General features: G+C 41.4%; 1 protein-coding gene across 1 annotated transcript in view; it reads right to left on the bottom strand.

Moving 5' to 3' along the window:
* Positions 1–11,203, bottom strand: part of npy2rl (neuropeptide Y receptor Y2, like) — a 93,417-nt gene extending 82,214 nt beyond the window's left edge. The window contains exons 1-2 of the mRNA XM_018663244.2: positions 10,937–11,203; positions 8,193–8,333 (exon numbers count right to left, since the gene is read on the bottom strand). The gene's annotated coding sequence lies outside the window, so the exon portion shown is untranslated. The remainder of the gene's footprint in view (positions 1–8,192; positions 8,334–10,936) is intronic.
* Between the last annotated feature and the right edge of the window lie 7,268 nt (positions 11,204–18,471).

Below are 18,471 nucleotides of genomic sequence, written 5' to 3'. Positions count from 1 at the left end.
ACTGCAGTGGGATTGATTTTCCCTCTGGGGAGGAGAGCGTTTGATGGAATACAGCTACACACACACACACACACACACATATATATATACATATATCTGCATGAGGAATTCTTTCTGATGGCAAAAGCAATTTCCACCGCTCTGCCACTTAAACATATGCACACACACTCCACACACTCCACACACTCGAGCCTCTAAGCTCGCAGCTAAATGAGAAATGAGACGAAACAAAGTGAGGGTTTGTTCGAGGAAACGTGGAGCAGCAGTGATGATGAATGATGTTAAACACAAAGATGATCAGTGAAGAATGTGAGGTATTTGTTTCAGTTAAAGGAGCTCATCTGTGTTTTAGCCCATTTAACGATTTCAATCTGATTGATTCCAGCTCAGCACTAATAACACGGTCTCTGAGGATCCAGGTTCTCCTCTGGTCATTATGTTTCCTCTTGTCCTCACTCCTCTGGCCTTAACGTCTGAGCTCCACCATCACTGAGGACGGCTCAGTCCTTTGAATGGAATCATTTCCCTTCACAAACTACTTATCAAACAAAGTTTCCAGTGAGGAACCGTTAAATCCAAAGTGTTTTCTGTCTGTCCGGGTGCTCTTTCCCCTGTTGGCTATTCTCTGAACTGTTACAGAAACAAAATGTGCAGCATGAAGAGTTTTTATTTTCACGAGTTAACAGTGTATCCATCAAACTCCTGCCTCCTAATAACAACAGATATGATCCAGTGAGGCAGCTCTGGACTCGGTGTCCTCCACAGATCACAGAGCTGAGTACGACTGCGTTTTAACACAGTTTGGATGTTTTACCCTCGAGAATGATCACAGTTAGGACAATTATGATATTAGAATATTCTGTCTTGCCTACACAGTATCACCTTTTTTATGCGTCTTATCTTCGTCCCAGTTATTTAACATTTGAAAAGGTCACTTCTGTTTACTCCTTAAATTACTGTCTGTAGATTAGTCATCAGCTCTCTAATACGCAGCATGAAGTGTGATAAGTTAGGACAGAATTTACCGTCCAGCCTCGTCAGTCTTTGACTCTGTGTTAGCCATCGTTATGTAATGCAGGGCCTCTCTTCTATTTCAGCTCAGAGTAGTTCTGTGCATCTGGACGCTTCAATAAAGGAGGAAACTAATCAATCAAGTGAGTGTGGGGAGATTATAAAAGAAGAGAAAAGACAGACGTCACAGTTCACCGCTGTGTGTGTGTGTGTGTGTGTGTGTGTGAAGTGTGTTTTCATGTGTGCAGCACGGTGTCATGACTCAGCACTGTTCAGTTTTTGACGACTGGAGCGTCGGCTGGTTGAGGACACGGTGAACCACCGCAGAGTAAATGGACACTCAGCTGTCTCGCTAATGATAGCACTCAGACAGACAAACTGGTGTGTGTGTGTGTGTGTGTGTGTGTGTGTGTGTGTGTGTGTGTGTGCGCAGACAAGAGGCCATTGAAGCTAAAACAGGATAAATGGAAGCCTCTCACTGTCTGTAATAAGCTGGACAGATGTTGAATCGTCCACAAACCAAAAAGACAAAGGAGGATTTTCTCTCAGAGAGTGGAGTGTAAACAGACTGTGAGCAAAGAGGATTGAACCCAGTAGGTAACACAAACATACGGATTCCTGCACTCAGATAATGAAGATAATGTTTCTGCTCTACGTGCACTCACATTATTGTCAGCTTTTAAAATATGACTAAAATACTTTGTGTTTTCAGAGAATCAGAACGAGAGATGTTTTAAAGGATGCTTTAAAATCTGACGACTCCAATGGACAGATTCAGTTAGTTAGTGGTGACCAGCAACAAGTCCTCTCAATAAAAACACAAAACATGTTGTTTGTACCTGCCCTCCAGTTAATGCTGCTCTGATCTGATGACCATGTTTGTACTTTCAAACCACCGCTGCAAAAATGACAAAAATAAGCAGCTTACAGTTCAGGAATGATCGCAGCATCTCTGTAGCCTGGACCATCTATGACTACGACTAACGCTACCCATTTCTTCATCTTTACTCTGCTCTGATTTCTGTGGCTGAATAAATACTGATATTTCTACTGAGTCCTTTAAAATGAGAAGATGCATCAAAACATCCAGGATTTATGGGAAATGTGGCGTGTCTGATATCTTCTTCTTAATTTTGAGAAAACACAGACACAGGCTTTCTGACTGTCTGTTGTTTACATATGTGTGTATTATGATTCAAAATGAAAGCAAACCTCAGTGGTACAAACTGGCTTTTTGTTTGCCAACAGATGGAGCAAAAGTTATTTCATGACTCAGTGAAACTGAAACCAAAGGACCAAAATGTCCATAAAAACCTGATTAAAGTGGAAAAGAAACGCCATAAAAGAAAAGTTCATTTCTTAGTCTGCGTACAGAACGACTCTAATGGATCTCAGAGCGACTCTGTGTCTTGCTGAAGAGCACTTGAGCAGGACGAATGTCCAGCTAAAAATGAGTCTGAGCCAGTGTCAGCGTTGAACCACTGCTGGTTGAGGGGATGAAGAGGAGGAGCACTCAGGGAGCTCTGCAGGAGAAAACTGACGCATCAGTCTGACTTTTCATCTTTCTTCTGTCATGAGACGAAGAGACAGAGACATGAAGAAGAGAAACACTAGAGAGAGAGAGAAGGGAGGGAATAAAAGATTATGAGACAGAGAGGGAAGACGTGAGACGGAAACTGAGGAAGTGACCATGTTTACAGCTTCAGCCAAAATCCAGATTAAAGCAGCTCTGAGTTGAGTTACATCTGCACAGTCTTCATTTATTTCTGGGCATGCACTCACTGCATTATTAACCTTTTGTTTGCCCTGGATTTTACTTCAAAGACGACAAGTTTCCATCCAAATTTAGCACAAATATTCATGAATTTCCAGGAAAGACGTCGCTCTGCTGCTGTAGAGTCGGTTCATGGAGATAAAACAGCAGGTGAAGCTAATTCTCCTGCTGGAGCCATTAAACCATTAAAGAATCAGAGGACATGAGATTATGTCTTTAAAAAAAAAGTTCCAGTTAAAGCTCAAACTGTGAGAAAATGAAAATTTAACCCCTTCCTCAAATGCTTTTGTTAGAAAGACCAGTCTATACTGCACCTCTCAGCTTCCTGTGAATATATGAATGTTCTCGTTGCTCTGTAGGTGGTTGTTCTTGTTGATTTTTGTCCTTTTCTCTGAAAGATGTCACAGATGTCACTGCCAGTTTCCTCCAGGAGAATTTAGCATTTGAGAGACAGTGTCACGAGCAAAGAGGCGCAGTAAACAAAAAGAGTGACAAACAGAATGAGGTCAAAGACGAAGAGGAAGGAGAGGATACGAGGCAGAAATGAAACAGAATGAACATTAAAGAGACGGAGGAGGCACCTGGAATAAAAAGATGTTTTGGTCCTTTTCAGATTTACATCAAACACCTCGTCGTCACGTCTGACAGCACACACTGTTTTTAAAGAGAAAAACTCTGACAGATGGCACAACGTCACAGCTATATATTACCTTCATGACGTCTCTCACTGTCTCTCACTGTCTCACAAAAGCATCACAGGCTTTATAACACACTGTGAACAAGCTGGTGATTGATAAAGATAATTCTTAAAACCTTTAAAGGTTTAATCTGGAACTCCTCAACATTAAAACGTCTAAAAAATCCTGTTATATATGTTGTTGAGTTGTTTTCTTACATGATTTTCAAACCTAGAGAAATCCATCATTTCAATCACGATAATGATTTTAGTGTTTTAACACGATGAAATATTTTAGTCTGGATGTGAAGTTATCAGAGAAACGAGCTGAGCTAACGTTAGCAGCAGCTCCACCAAACTCTATCAGAGAATTCAGTGTTTTTACTGGTGTTAATCACCTGGTCTGTTTGTTCCACAGAGGAGGAGACGTGACACTGAAGGAATCCTAACCTACTCCACAGCATCAGTAAACTGCATCTTTTGTTACTGTCTGGATTGAGAGACCTGTAGTGTTAGAACGTTACATTCTGTGCATTTTTAGAAGCAAATGGAGACGAACAGCTGGAAATGACAGAAAGCATCCACTAAACGGCAACAGATGTCAGTAATCACAGAACAGCAGGTACAGACAACAGACTGACGCAAACCACAGTGAAAGGTGAAGAAACAAGCCGTTACAAATGTCAAACAACAAAGAAATGTGCAGCTACAGATGAGAAACGGTCGAAACACGACACAAAACAGCTCTATTCATCCACACATGGAACCTCATCCAGCCTCACAGTGAGACTGCAGCAGGACAGTAATACACAAGATGACCTGCTGCGTGGAGAGGCATCACAGCATGCCTGCAGAGGGCTGTACAAGTGGAACAGGTCCAGTAGAGACAGAGGCAGGAAATAAATAAATGAATATAAGAGAAGTGGAAGAGAAAAGGTAGAAAGAAGCAGAGAGACACAGAACGATCACAGGGAGGCAAGAAAACAGCAAAATAAACATCAGCTATGATTCCAGGTTTCAGAAACATCGGTCAGAGTTTCTGACTGATTATCTTTTCTCTCCATCGACCATCCATCCGTCGCTCACACACACACACACACACACACACACACACACACACACACACACAGACACACACACACACACACACACACACAGACATGTTGTGTGTCTGCTGCATTAAAATTCATGTATTCTGAGCATTTGGAGAAAACATTTATTCAGCCAGCAACTGGGTTTCAGCCTGTAGGTGGTGAAAAATGGCTCCTACACACACTAACTGCACTTTTATACTTGTGAGGACTCTTACTGATAGAATGAATTCCCTTCCATTAAATGCTCATGATCATAAAATGTTCCCTTCTTTCAAAAAAGAAGGGAAGTCTTCACTTTCCACAAATGTCAAAATAATATTAAAATGTCTTCAGTGAAATGTCCTCTTTTAGTCAGAAAGCAGCTCACTTTCAAAGGATGTTAACATTTTTGACGACAAAGGTCCAAACTTCCAAACGACGTCCTCACAATCTTAGAAATATCCTCACATTTTCCAAAATGTCCTCAGAGTTCACAAACCTAGTTCTCCGTTCTTCTCTTAGGATCATATCTTTAAGGATAAAACTCTTTCATTCTATATTTTTCTTAAGTCAACAAATCCCATGGAACAGGGCAGTTGTTGGGGACTATTTTCAGCAGCGGATTAATCTACATTTGGTGAGTATTTGTTGCAGCAGGACTGAGTTGATGAAGGAACGTGTCACCCAGTGGACACAGTGGAAACCACACAGTATCTTCTACGACCATGTTTCTTTAACCTTGACCAAGTGTGTTGAGATAAAAACTAAAAACCTATTAAGTCGAGTCTGATTGTAATCCCAGTCTGACCTTCCACACTGTCCGGTCATCATTTCATCTTTCAATCTTTCCCTCACACACAGACACTATTAAAGATGTGATTATCCTCTCTACTGCATCAGTATCAGCCCAGCTCATTATGCAGGACAGTGTGTGTGTGTGTGTGTGTGTGTGTGTGTGAAAACTATGACTAAATATTGATGTTCATTGTTTCCTCTGTGTTTAATGATTTCCTCTCATTCATTTTTATTTGAGTGTGGAAAACATTCAAATCTTATTTATTTGGTCTGAGTTGAAACAGATTAATTAAAAGTTTATATATTTTTTATTTATCAGTAAATAATATAAAATCATTTACAATTCAAAAGTATAAATTCTTGAAAGTTATTTTTACTAAACTAAAAGTAAAGTTTGTACTGAAAACCTTTTACATTTAATGCTATATGATTAGTTTATGTCAGTGAAATTAATTCTCTTTCCTTCACTTCCTCCTGCCTTGTTTGTTTCTACTAAAGTTCTCATTTATTCGGATGAATCCCGCCGACGCAGCGAGCAGCAACCTGTTAGCATTCAGCTGCAGGTTTTCATGTGTGGGTGGGTGAGATGGATAAACAGCAGCTGGACCACTTCCTCTACCTGTGGGAAACCGGCTGAAGTGAACCGAATGCCTCTGGACAAAGTTTTAGTTCAGACAACATGAAGAGTTTGAAACTGACTGCAAAACACAACGTATGTGACCTGTGTTGAATTTAGACAAGAGGCTCCATATATCACTACCTGTGTGTGTTCTGTGTTATTGTGTGGTACTTTCATTAGATCTCTGAAATATGTTCCAACATCAAATCACAGAAAACACTGTAACTGGACGTACAAAACACACCAACATTATTGATTTTAAAAATCTTTAAAATATGTATCTGTGCCAGTTTCAGGAACTCTTTGACCCAGTGGCACTGCTTCTTATCCTCCTCTACCATCTACTCTCCTCTCCCTCCATCTCTCTTTTCATCTCCGCCTCTCTGAAACAGGTCACATAGAATCACTACTCTAATTTAAATTTCTGTTCCTCTGCTCATCTTTCACTTTCTGACACTATATTAAAGGCCACATGATTAACAGACAGTGATCTTCTCTCTGCCTCTCTAAAGCTTTCACCCCATCTCCTCCATAATGAACTGAACTATTGATTATCCCATAGATCAGCCGACTCTATTGATCACACTGATGTTCTGACATCGTTAAAACCTTGACTCAGTAGAAAGAGTGATGATCTTCTTGTAGTTATCAATGCAGCCAGTAAGTCATCCAATTAGGACAAAGGCAGGAGAGATAATGAGGATGAATAATTAAGACGTGGCAGGGCCACAGAGGGTAGTGAGGTATCTGAAAGATGGAAACAAGAAACTTACTCTGTTTAATGTGTTTTGTTTATATTTTGGTGGATTAATGCCATTAAAAGTCACGCTGACGAAAACTTAAAAACAAAATGATTCTCAGGCAACTTCTGCATTTAAGAAGCATCTTTTTTTTCTGAAATCTTACTGCGTTTATGAATGTCTATCTAAAATAGATATTGGAGATAAGGACATCTATGGTTGCAGGTCATGCTGAATCCAACAATATGTGCCATGTTTGACTGAATAAAGAGTGGAAATGTCTGCTTCAAAGTAACTTCACTTTATAAATGAGATTTCCTCTCACAAATAGTCGGGTATCATCAGCAAAAAGACGACCGACTTCCCAAAAATTCAAGAATATTTCAATATTAACATTATCTCCACATTAACACATTTTACATGAATTTGTGAATACTCTATATTTGATATAGTGAACATATTTTATGTGGTGAGCAGACAGTTGAACTAATGCAGTTCATGTGGAAAAGTACAATATGAAGTGTTCTGGTACAGCGAATACAGTGAGTGCAGCAAAGGAATATTATTTAATGAATAAAGGGGGATTATGAGAGAAATCATTTTCTCCTCAGGAAATCCATTATTCAAGAATCGAAAATATACCTGCCTCTGTGGACATATGGTTAAACACACGCACTATTCCTTAATGTATAAGTATTTCAGAAACCATGGTAACCATGAGGGATGAGTAAAATCAGTGAATTCCAGCAACACTGCTGCTGTGAACTTCAGCAGTTTCTCCATTAACTCTCACACACACACATACACACTCACAGAGTATAATGTACATGTGTGCATCCAGTAATGTACATTATATATTCTGTCCATAATGTTCCAGCAGCAGCAGGATGTAATTTATGTTCAGCTCACAGCTGCAGCTGAAGATAACAGGTGTTTCTAAAACCTGTCTAACACTCAGAGAAGCTCGTAGGTGAAAAGTTCAGGTTTTTATTTTCACTCACACCTGCAGACATTTCACCTTCACCAAGAATTAACTGTCCCTTAGGGGTTAAATGGAATAAAATGTATGACTAACATTTAAAATATCAAATCAGTTTTTACACCTAATGCAGATCACATGACAAATTTACAACAAAGTCATCCAGAAGCGAACCTCATGCTCCAAACTGGGACCATAGGATTTGAATCTTTCCTGAATCCTGAAACCCACCCACCAAGACCTGCTGGTGTCTTTTCTAGTCTAAGAAACCAAAAACACTACAGGTTTTAGTAAAGAAATCATGTTCACTACTCACAGCAACTGTCATGGCCCAGTAGATGAAGGATAAAGCAAAGGGGTTTTGTTTTGTTTTGTTTTGTTTGGGGTTTTTTTTTTTTTGGGGGGGGGGGGCTTATGGTCTATAAGTTCTATAACTGAACTTTATGTAAAAATATAAAAGTATCAAATGATGAAGAATTATAAACAGAATCTGCAGCAGGAAAATGAAAGTTAGCAGCATCTTACCTGTCCAGGAGAAGTACAGCAAAGTTCTTCCATCTCTGAAACTCTTCATCCATCTGACAGGAAGTGCACACGCATCTGCCTTTGTAGAACAACCAATAGGAACGCTCTCTCTCTCTGAAGTCTCCCATCACGGGCTAACACCTGGAGACCGAGCAAAGAGAAGTAAAGGTCTACTTTGTTCTCTGACCACTTGAATTTCCATTTCTAAACGTAGAACTTTTTGGTTCTGGATTCCCACTGTAGGCTGAGCTACACAGCTACAAAAAGACAAGAAAGGAAGTCATATGAAATGTAGCACCTTTTTGATCAATATATATAATACAGAAAAATAGTTGTTTTCTATTCTTTAGGAGGAACAAAGTAGATCAATGAAGAATATACAAACCTTGAACAATAGGAACAAGGAACATGTGCGGTTAACACAATGTGTTCTGATATCTCTCTACATCACGATCATGGAACAATCATTCATCTTTTATGTCATGATCAGGAAATTAAAAAGAACATGTTTTCTTCTGAACAGGAAATTACTGTTCTGTCAACATAAAAGCACAAAGTACTTCCTCTTGACCTCTGTAGGTCTGTGCGTTACTTCATACTCTGCTGCCACTACTCTGACTGCTTCAGTTTAGTGGTAATAACAGTAAGTGCTCCAGCAGAGAACTCACAATGTGCCTCGCGGTGTGGAAAGAACATTAACATCAAATAAAAATATGAAATAACAGCAAATACTGTGGCAAAATGTGATAAAACGATGAAATTATGAGAACTACATTCTTGTGCACAGATGTCAGTGAGTTCAGTAAATCTCCTCTCTGCAGATCCCTGATCCTTGAGGCCTGTGGTTTGAAGCCCAGTTTTGGCTCTCGGTTTCAGTCCTGCAGTTCCCACAACAGCAGCTCTGATTCCTCTTCATGAGCCTCAGCCCGAGGCCATGGAAATAAATTTATCAAAGCGATCACAGGCTGAAAAGTGCTCTAAGAGTCATGGCTGTAATTTAAGATCCTCCAAGACCTTGCATTCATTGAAAGAAAAACCCTTCAAGGCCCTTGCTTTTTTTCAAATTCACTAACTTTCAAGGATTTCTAGAGGCCTAGAAAGTCCCTCAGGGGTGGTGGTCTGAGGAAGAAGGGTTAGGATTATTAAAATCCTCCTTCAGATCTGTGTACACTGGTAAAAGGTCCAGATTACTCTGTAGCTGCTGAATATATACAGACTGCAAGCAACTTTTGGGTCTATAGTGTGTTCCCACTGGAAAATGACCAAATTAATATCAGTGTTGGGGGTGGGTGATCTTTCAGTTTGTTTGTGTTACTGTGTGGTACTTTCACAGTAAAGGATCCGATTACTTCTTCCACCAGTGAAAGTCACACACTGACACAGACACACTAACAGATGGAGGCAGTGGTATTCCAGCAGCTCCCAGTAAAATCCCTGTTTTTGTCAACGGAGTCTGGTGCTGATATATAATGATGTTTCTAGTTAAAGGATCTGACTCTGTAATAAAAAGCTCTGTCTCTGTAGGAATCGTATCCATCATGTTGTCAGACACAGAATAACAATCTGAGTCTGTCAGTGACCAAAACAAGTACTTTAGTGGATGTACTTTGACGTTTGTTGGTCTTGTACTCCATGTTTGCTCAGCACTGCACCAGTTACAAGCATTTTGGTCCCTGGCTGCTCTGAAAACAGGCTTTAGTTTCAAATTGCAGCAGGATGTTCACGGCCCTTTGTCCTTGCAGAGAGTTGTGAATATTCCTACAGCAGCTTGTGCGCATGAGAAATAAATCAGAAACACAAGGGACTGCACAAACAACCCAACAGTGGAACAATATCTCACATTTTGAAAGCAGGTTATTCAGTTAGATGGATGTGAGGACGACGACCTCCGCTGAGGGGGATGGAGGTCGAACGAGGTCTTCTTCTGTCTGTGTCACTGATGCTTATCAGTGTGTGCAAGTATCTGGGCAGGTGCATTTATAATAACAAAAACTTGTTTTTCTGCTGTTTTAGTTCTTTTCCAGGAGGAACAGCGAACTGCTCGGCTGAGGATGAACACCGAAAACAACTGCTTACTTGATGTTTCTCTGAAATATAACAAAGCAGGATGGAAGTGGAAATGAAAGTGAGAGATGGAAGACAAAGGAGACAGATAATGAAACAAGTATAAACCAGGATACTACCACCTCTGTGACTTTTGGAGAAAACTCTGAGAGAAAATGTAAGAATCATGAACTGGGATAATTGGAGAGGCTGAGGGAGGAAACAGATGTCGAAGAAGAAAATGAAATCGTAATAGTTCACTTGAGCGCAGGAAGAGGAGAGAGAGTGACAGGAGATTTATCCATCTGCTGTGTTCCTCCATAAAGATGAATTCATATTAGATTAGACCAACATGCTGCTGATATTATTGGCCTTTTATTAAAACTCATGCATCAGCCGTCAAACGTCTTTTCCCCTCTGATTCTGTCGATACCCAGCTGTTGAATATTTGTTTCATTTCCTCAGAGTTTGACTTTTAAATGTTTGGAGTCAAATACTTTATATATACTATATATATTTATACTCTATATTATAGACGCTCCTTTATCAATCAAACAGACCAAGAGCTAAACTAGCAGTTACAATAATCACTACCTGCGTTTACAGTTATTCAATACAAAACTCTCAACATGTGATGGGAACAGTGGCTCCAAATTCAGAACATCATCTCAAACTTAAGTAAGAAAAACAACAATGCTTACTTTTTTACACCTCCTGGAGCGTAGTCCGTCAACACGGGTTCTCCAAGCATCCCAGTCCTGAGCCAACCTCTCCAGCTGTGGCCCATCCTCATCCACATCTCTGCGCCAGGCGTTTCATGGTCCGCCTCTCTTTCTTTTTCCTTTAGGGTTCCACTTGGTTTGCAGAGTGTGTCCTATACATCTTCAGCTGTAGCCATCTGTATTTTACGGGGAAGGGTAGCCAGCCCTTCACCCAACCCTCCTCTTTTCTCATCCGGGCTTGGGACCGGCAATGGCAGAGTTAGAACAACAGGAGTGACACCAACAAAATCAAAAGTCAGGTTTTTAAAAAAAACACATATTAATGTCAAAACCTATAAGTTATTTTATGAGAGGATGAGTTGTATTGACAACATGCTGATGTCTGACGCTCACCCATCTATAAACCAACGTGAGGTACAGGGAGATGAGATGCAAGACACATGGGTGATGACAGGACATAAACATGTCATGCCAAACTGCAATGTGAAAGCAAAAGTAACAAGATCAGACGTAACAAAAACAAGAACCTTTCAGGTGTGAAAACATCCTCAAATCAAATGAGCTACAAACGTCTTATGGAGCTGATCCCAGTCCGACTCATTGATGATTCACTGTCTGCAGATACTGAGTCTGATGCCGTCTTTGTTATATATCTGTTGATGTTTCCTGACTTACAGCTGCACGGTGCCATGTCTCTCCAGCGTGACAGAGTGAAGAAGTTTGGCTTCATTTTTCAACCAACAGTAGAACTTTAGAGTAATGTCTCAAAATATCACAGAAAGACACAAATCAAGCACAAAGGACATGGGGGTGGGGGGGGGGGGTGTTGATGCTCTATATGCATCTCTGCCCATTGTCTCATCACTCATCCACCGCTATCAGAGTGTAATGTTTGCAGCCCAGGAAGTTTGCAGAAGTTTACTTTCTCTGTTTGTTCCTCTTCTCTGCTGCAGCAGAGAAACAAGAACCTCTAACTAAAATGTACATTTATTTACATTCATTATGGGCCCTTTGTCCTGTGGCCCCCAGCTGCTGAGGGAACGAGAAAAACAGCACATAAAGACTGTTTCCATTAGATTCCACAGATGTTCTTTGACATAAACAACAACAACAACACACTGAACCACTGCTCGGTAACCTGAGGAGTTCTGAAGGTAGAGGACTCCAGAAATCCCATGGGAACACCAACTGTCATTTTGTTCTTGTACCAAAACAAACACGGATGGAAACCAGCAGCTTGTACTGTGCTGAAAAGACTTTTTTAAAAAAGAGGAAAAAGCTCAGAATTTGGGTGAAATCCTGGACGTATCAGTGAAATGTTCCTTCGAAGTTGAAGAGTCTGTGCTGTGAGTTATCCAGGCTGTGGATGATAAACAGCCACACAGGAGCAGAGAAGAGCGAGGGAATAAACAGACGAAAGAGGGAGAGAGAGAGAACGGGTCAGTTCACTTGATTAGCCCTGCAATCAGGAGGCCAGAGAGTTTTTAAAGATTAATTTCATGCCATCTCTGCATCAAGAAGAGAGTATCAAGGTCAAGTCTCAGAGGAACTGATCCCACGATGTTACAAGTCAAACTGTTTCCTGCATTAATACAGAGGAACTTCTAGAGTCTCTCATTGTTTATATATGCTGCTGCTTCCTGCTGCTGTCTGGTGTTTGGTTCTGATGACGCTGCAGCCTGAACTTTCATGATAAATGGATTTGTGAAACAGCTTCATGAGCCAAGGGACCAGTGACTGAACATAGTCGTTCATCTCAAATTTAGCCGTCAACTACGTTAAGGTCACATCAGGTTTACACGTCATCTAGTCAGAATATACTAATTCCAACACACGACAGACCTTTATTTTGGTGTTAAAGGATTAATCAACAACAGTGTAACCTTTAACAGCTGCTGCAATGTAATCCAACTGGGCAACTGTCCACATCAAAGTGGACCAACCAACATCACCGTGCATGGAGTAAGAAGGCTAACAACAAGGATGCAGTGGAGGAATGTTTCTATTGAACAGACAGTCAGAGCTGCTGTTTGTCCTCAGAAGACACTCCACATCCACCAATCAGCAGCCTCGTCACATTTGACTGACAGGCGACGCTCTGATCCTGCTGCGAGACGCAGCTGAAGCCTTTTATTTGACAGCAATCATCAGCAGAGAGGGGAGTCCTCAGCGGGGCGACGGGGTGAGTGAGACTGCAGGTCCGGAGGGCTCTGACAGAAATCTTGAATGAAATGGGACCCTCTGGCGCGTTGCCACGGAAACCTGAAGCCACTGTGACACCCCGCCATGATGTTGTGAAGGCAGTTATCTTCCACTGAGTCGTGCTCTGTGGAGGACACTCAGAGACCCACAGGCATCTCTGTCTCTGTTATTTTTATTTCTCACTTCCTGGAAGTTTGTGGCCAAAAGTTCAAAGGGCTCTAAGGTTTCATTAAACTCCATCAGCTGCTTTCATTGTGCAGCATCACTGCCTTTGTATCACATTTTGAGAAAGGAGAATATGTCACCAAAACCCAGACCTGTTCTCTGTTACTGCAATATGTTCTTTAGTCCTAGAAGGTTTAACCCAATGCTGAGGTCCATCCATTCACTTTCTGCTGCTCTTCTGAGGTCAGGTCACGGTGACAGCAGGTTGTTTCCATTTTTACATTTTCTTCAGTATCAGAATTATCCAATACATCCATGTATACACAGCAAACAGGAACTGCTACTAGCTAATGGGCACAATTTGCCAAAATGTGAACAAATACAGGCAGAAAAGATTATTTGCAACTGTTCCTGTACTGCACTTTCAAAAAATAGACCTGAGGATAATCGACGTTTTTTTCCAAATACAGCCTCAACCATTTTCTTCTCTTCAATCCCCAAAACACACTGCACAAGTGATCAATTAATCCAGCAGTGATTAAATTTAGATTATTTTTTTCAGTTTCACTCGATTTATTTCATTAAGTGAATCTACAAGATGTAAAACTAATGAAGCTGATTCAGTCGACAACAATAAAACTCAGGCAGTGATAACTTTAATGCACAGAGTTTAGGTCCTGGCAGTATGCAACACAAAAGCAACTGTCCACATACCCAAGACTATACAATAGCACTATACACACACAAAGAGAAGCCTTTTACAATGATTGTACGTCAGTGAACACAAAACTCTTTTGAAATGAGTGTTCAGGGTTCACTGTGGTGGAGTTTCACTCTGATGTTCCTTACGTTGTTGGAGCTTTGAGAGCAGAATAACAACGAGTTTCTATTGTGCAGAGAGGGACTGAGGTGATCCTGGTCCCCTCACTGCTTCTAAGAGTTCTATAAACTTATACAAAGGACGACTGAAGAAGAGTTTTAGAGGAACTGAGGGAGACAAGACAAGGCTGTACGTCCACACAGACAGGACGAACATCGCTAATGACCCTGTTTGACCAAACTGCCCCAAGAACTGAAACCAGATAACTCTGGTACTCTGGGGTGTAAAGGGCTGGTAGAGAGAAAAATCTTTGGAAATGATGCAGTATTGAGCCAGTATGGAACAAGGGAAACTGATAATGACTCATGAATAAAAAAGGTCAAAGAAAACAATGTTTCTCTGACTGTGAAGACAAAAACATAATTAGAAAGTGTCAGTGTGACATTACAACTTAACTGGCAGCTTTAATTCATAACATGACTCATTTTAATTAAAGATAACACAGAACAAGACAATATGGTATTATGAGTTTCTGAGGGGTTTTGTTTTAAAATATGGAAACACAGAGAGACAAAAAGGAAAAGACCAAAAACAGAGGGAGAGCTGAAGGCAAGGTGACTGCAGACAGGAAAGGAGGGTGAGAATAATGTTCCCTCTGGAGGTGAGGAGGGGGTGAGGAGGGGGTGGGGGCAGAAGAGGCAGAAGCAGGGGTTAAAACGGGACAATCTCAGCGGAGAAGCGAAGCAGCATGTGACTGACACAGCCTCGAGTGGTGATGGTGTTATTTATGAACTTAAGGTTTCCTCCCTGGCTCAGTAACAGATCCCTGAACACAGACAACTGACTTCATCAGGCTTTTGTTACCTCCTCTGGTACTGAATGAGGTTAATTTACCAATTCTCCACCTCATGTTTTTCTGCCAAACCAACCACAGAACAGATATTCCAGTGTGGTCTCTAAATAAACTCCGAAAAGAAATTCTTGGGCAGTTATGACTCTAAGAAGGAAGATTTTATTCCCCAGCTCCTTGTTACACACAGACACACTAACGACTCCTACACTGCCTTATAAATCATCTGCCGTCACAGACGCCATAAAACCCAACACATTAACGTCTGCTACCATCATGTCCTGTTAGCAGCGGTGATGCTTATGCTTTGTCGGTCACACAGCGCTGCTTCGTGCCTGGTTGTGCTTCATAACTCTTTAAACTCAAGCCAAAGTGACCGCACTTTAACAGTGTGTACGTCTGAGACAACGGGAGGAGAATGTCGTCTGTGTGTCTTCTGCCACTTGAGTAGATGGACTTTCCACTCCATTTGCCAGAAGTCAAACTGCCACGACTATCAGCGTGTTTACGAGTACAGCTTCACCCCCAGCTCTGCCCGAGAATCACCTGAGCACTGCCCAGATATCAGCTGGAGTATCCTCGACTCACCTCAGAACAAAGTGCCCCCCACCCCTCGCTCTCGCTTTCTCTCTGCTTTTCAGCTGAATTGGACATTTGAAGCGTTAGTCCCTCTGCACTCAGCTCTGGAGGGTTTTTTATGTCATCTCAATACAGCCTTTCATACCTGCTACATGCTCATGGCCAGTGCTCAGAGATAAAAGGGTAATGCTTGAGATGTCTTGTTTCTACTTTGGACAATTTTATTCCTTGGATTTTCATTGTTTTCCACTTTAAAGTGAACTTTTCTTTTGTTCAGCCACATCTCAAAAAACTAAATCAGTCACTAAGGCTGAGACGAACCCACACAACTTAATTCAAGTGGAGATCCCAAAGATATGTGAATAAAATATTTAAATTTAAGTTTTAAAGCTACTTAAAGCAAGGCAGCTTTATTAATGTAGCCCCTTTCAAACACAGAGGAATCATTAAGAACCAACTACCAAACTGAACCAGACATTAAGGAGTCAATACACCTGGAATAGATCACTGGGGAACCAAAGGGCAAAGTTTTATCACCGTGGTTTTAACTGATCAGCGATAGAATCCAGTAGAACTCAATGCCTGCTCCTGTCTCTGTGACTGCGTGGACTGACAGTAAATCCTCAGCAGCTGTCCCGGAGCAAAGAAACAACATCTATCAGAGCTGAGACTCAGCGGGAGTTTGGTAGATCCCCCCGTGGGGGCAGAGACCGAGCAGATTCAGTGGTTTGGGTGCTCACAGCGCGGCGGAGATTACCGAGACGGTTAAGCAGCTGGTGTGGCATTTTCAATTTCAAATAAGTGGAGTGATTCTCCGTGGTTTTCAGAGTTTATTTCTCTGATGAGGCTCAGCTCCAGCGGGGAGCAGGGGAAACACTGAAGGACTCTGAGTACTGAAGGTTTTAACCAGGTGTGTTCGACCATGAGGGGAAGTCGTAATTTCAGAAGTGACAGAATAGATGATCAAATTAGTGACTGAAGTACTGAAAACCACATTTTGTCAGAACAAACATTTGGTGCAGAAGCATTTATTCTGACTTTGAGGTTGCATGCAGCCTGCAGATGCACTCAGCTAAAGAGAAGTGTTTGGAAAAGGAGACTCGGTTTAGAGAAAAAAGGTCAAATGTGTCACCTAAGTGCTCAGTAGATGTTTCCACAATCAGTTTGTTTGCATGGAAAAATCAAACCATTTCTATTCTTTACTGGAAACTGTCACTGCTCAGTTTTCACATTTTCACAGCCTGTCAGTGTGGCAACAAGAGTCGACAGGAGGAAGACACTCAACTTATATACACAATATATGGACAAAAAACACAGACACAGCAACATATGAAACTTTAGGGATGAGAGAAAAGTCTGTTTTATCTCCACAGATGGAGCTGGGCAGCAGGAGGCTGATGAAGAGATCAACCACAGGTCGAAAGTCTCAACATTAAAACTCTCGTTCAACAATTAATGTGAAATTTATACTGAAAAATGACTCTAAAAAGGACACACTGCCTTTTACACAGCCTGTCCTCTAAACTCACAAAGAAAGATTAAACTGAGTCATTTATGGAACAATTACTTTCACTGAAGCTAAAATCCACCAACTACATTATTATGTCTGTCTCAGACTGAAGGAAAGTTAATATCTTCTTCATAATATTTCCACTACATTCATCACAGAGAATCCTTCACCAGTTCATCTTATCTTCAGCTTTTATGGAAATAAATGGGTGAGACTGAACCAGGCTGCTCCAGAACAGGACACGACAAGATCAGACTTTTTAAAAACCTCCTAAATATTTCAAGTGACAATTTAATCATCCGGACGTTACTGACAGCAGAGACACTGTATCCTGTTACTGTTTTATCAGAAGCTGCTGATTAAAATTCAAAGTGTCTTCTGACCTGAGCTCATCACAGCACAACATCATTACCTGTACATTTCAATCAGCAGCACTGTCTCACAGCAGGAAATGCAGCCTGTGTTGCACGTGTTTGGTTTTTGCTTTGATAAGGACCAACGCAGTCGAGTGTGTTTCTACTTGCTCTCTGTCTCGGCTCAGTTCAGATCTTTATTGTCTCACATGAGGAAATTCTTTTTGAAGCAAGGCAGCATGAAAACAGCAGAAGACGAGCAGCTCTGAGAGTTGGACGGTTGAAGAATCAAGAAAATGGAAAAAGGAAACAGTGTCTGTCATGTCCTTCAGCTTCACATTTCACTGCCATGTTGATGGACTCCTGGCAGAGGGGCATCCATTGAGACTCTGCAACTGAATCCCTAATGGCTGGTTTACGCTCTGTCAGAACCCGTTCTAAGATGCTGTCTGCCCACAAATGTTTATACGTGATCCAGAAGGCCTCACTCTACAGCGGAGTTAAAAGCCAGCTGTCATGAAGGGTGAGAAGCTTTCTCACCTCCACCCAGTTGGCCAATCTCAGCTAGAAGTAGGTGGGAATGTATGAATGCAGCCTTTTATGAAGAGACGAGAAGAAAAAGACAGAGTGAGAGACGGTAACTTGGGTGGCTGAGATTTTACAGCTGCTGCTGCTGCCAGTAAAACAGATTCCTCCCACCTGCTCTTTATGTGCTGAATACATCACAGCCGCTGCTAAAATATACCAAACCGATGCTCCTCAGGGTGACTTTGACTCGCCCTGCCAAGATAACAGGCAGCGACATCAATAAACACCAGAGACAAAAACACAGCTTCAGATGTGTTCTGAGCCCCAGCTGACTGGACTTTATCAGACTCGACTGACAGGAAGCAAAACTGTTTAGCTTCTACCCTCCACTCAATGACCCAAATACCTCACACGCTGTATCTGTGCGGGTTAAACACATCTACTCCTCTGCATGTAATTTCCCTGAACTGCTATCAGACGTCTCCAAACCAAACATCAAACTCACGG

Source organism: Lates calcarifer, unplaced genomic scaffold, assembly GCF_001640805.2.
Source record: "Lates calcarifer isolate ASB-BC8 unplaced genomic scaffold, TLL_Latcal_v3 scaffold_37_80, whole genome shotgun sequence".
NCBI classification, from domain to species: domain Eukaryota; kingdom Metazoa; phylum Chordata; class Actinopteri; family Centropomidae; genus Lates; species Lates calcarifer.
Note: the sequence above shows the minus strand (reverse complement) of the source record. Positions and strands in the feature narration are given on the sequence as shown.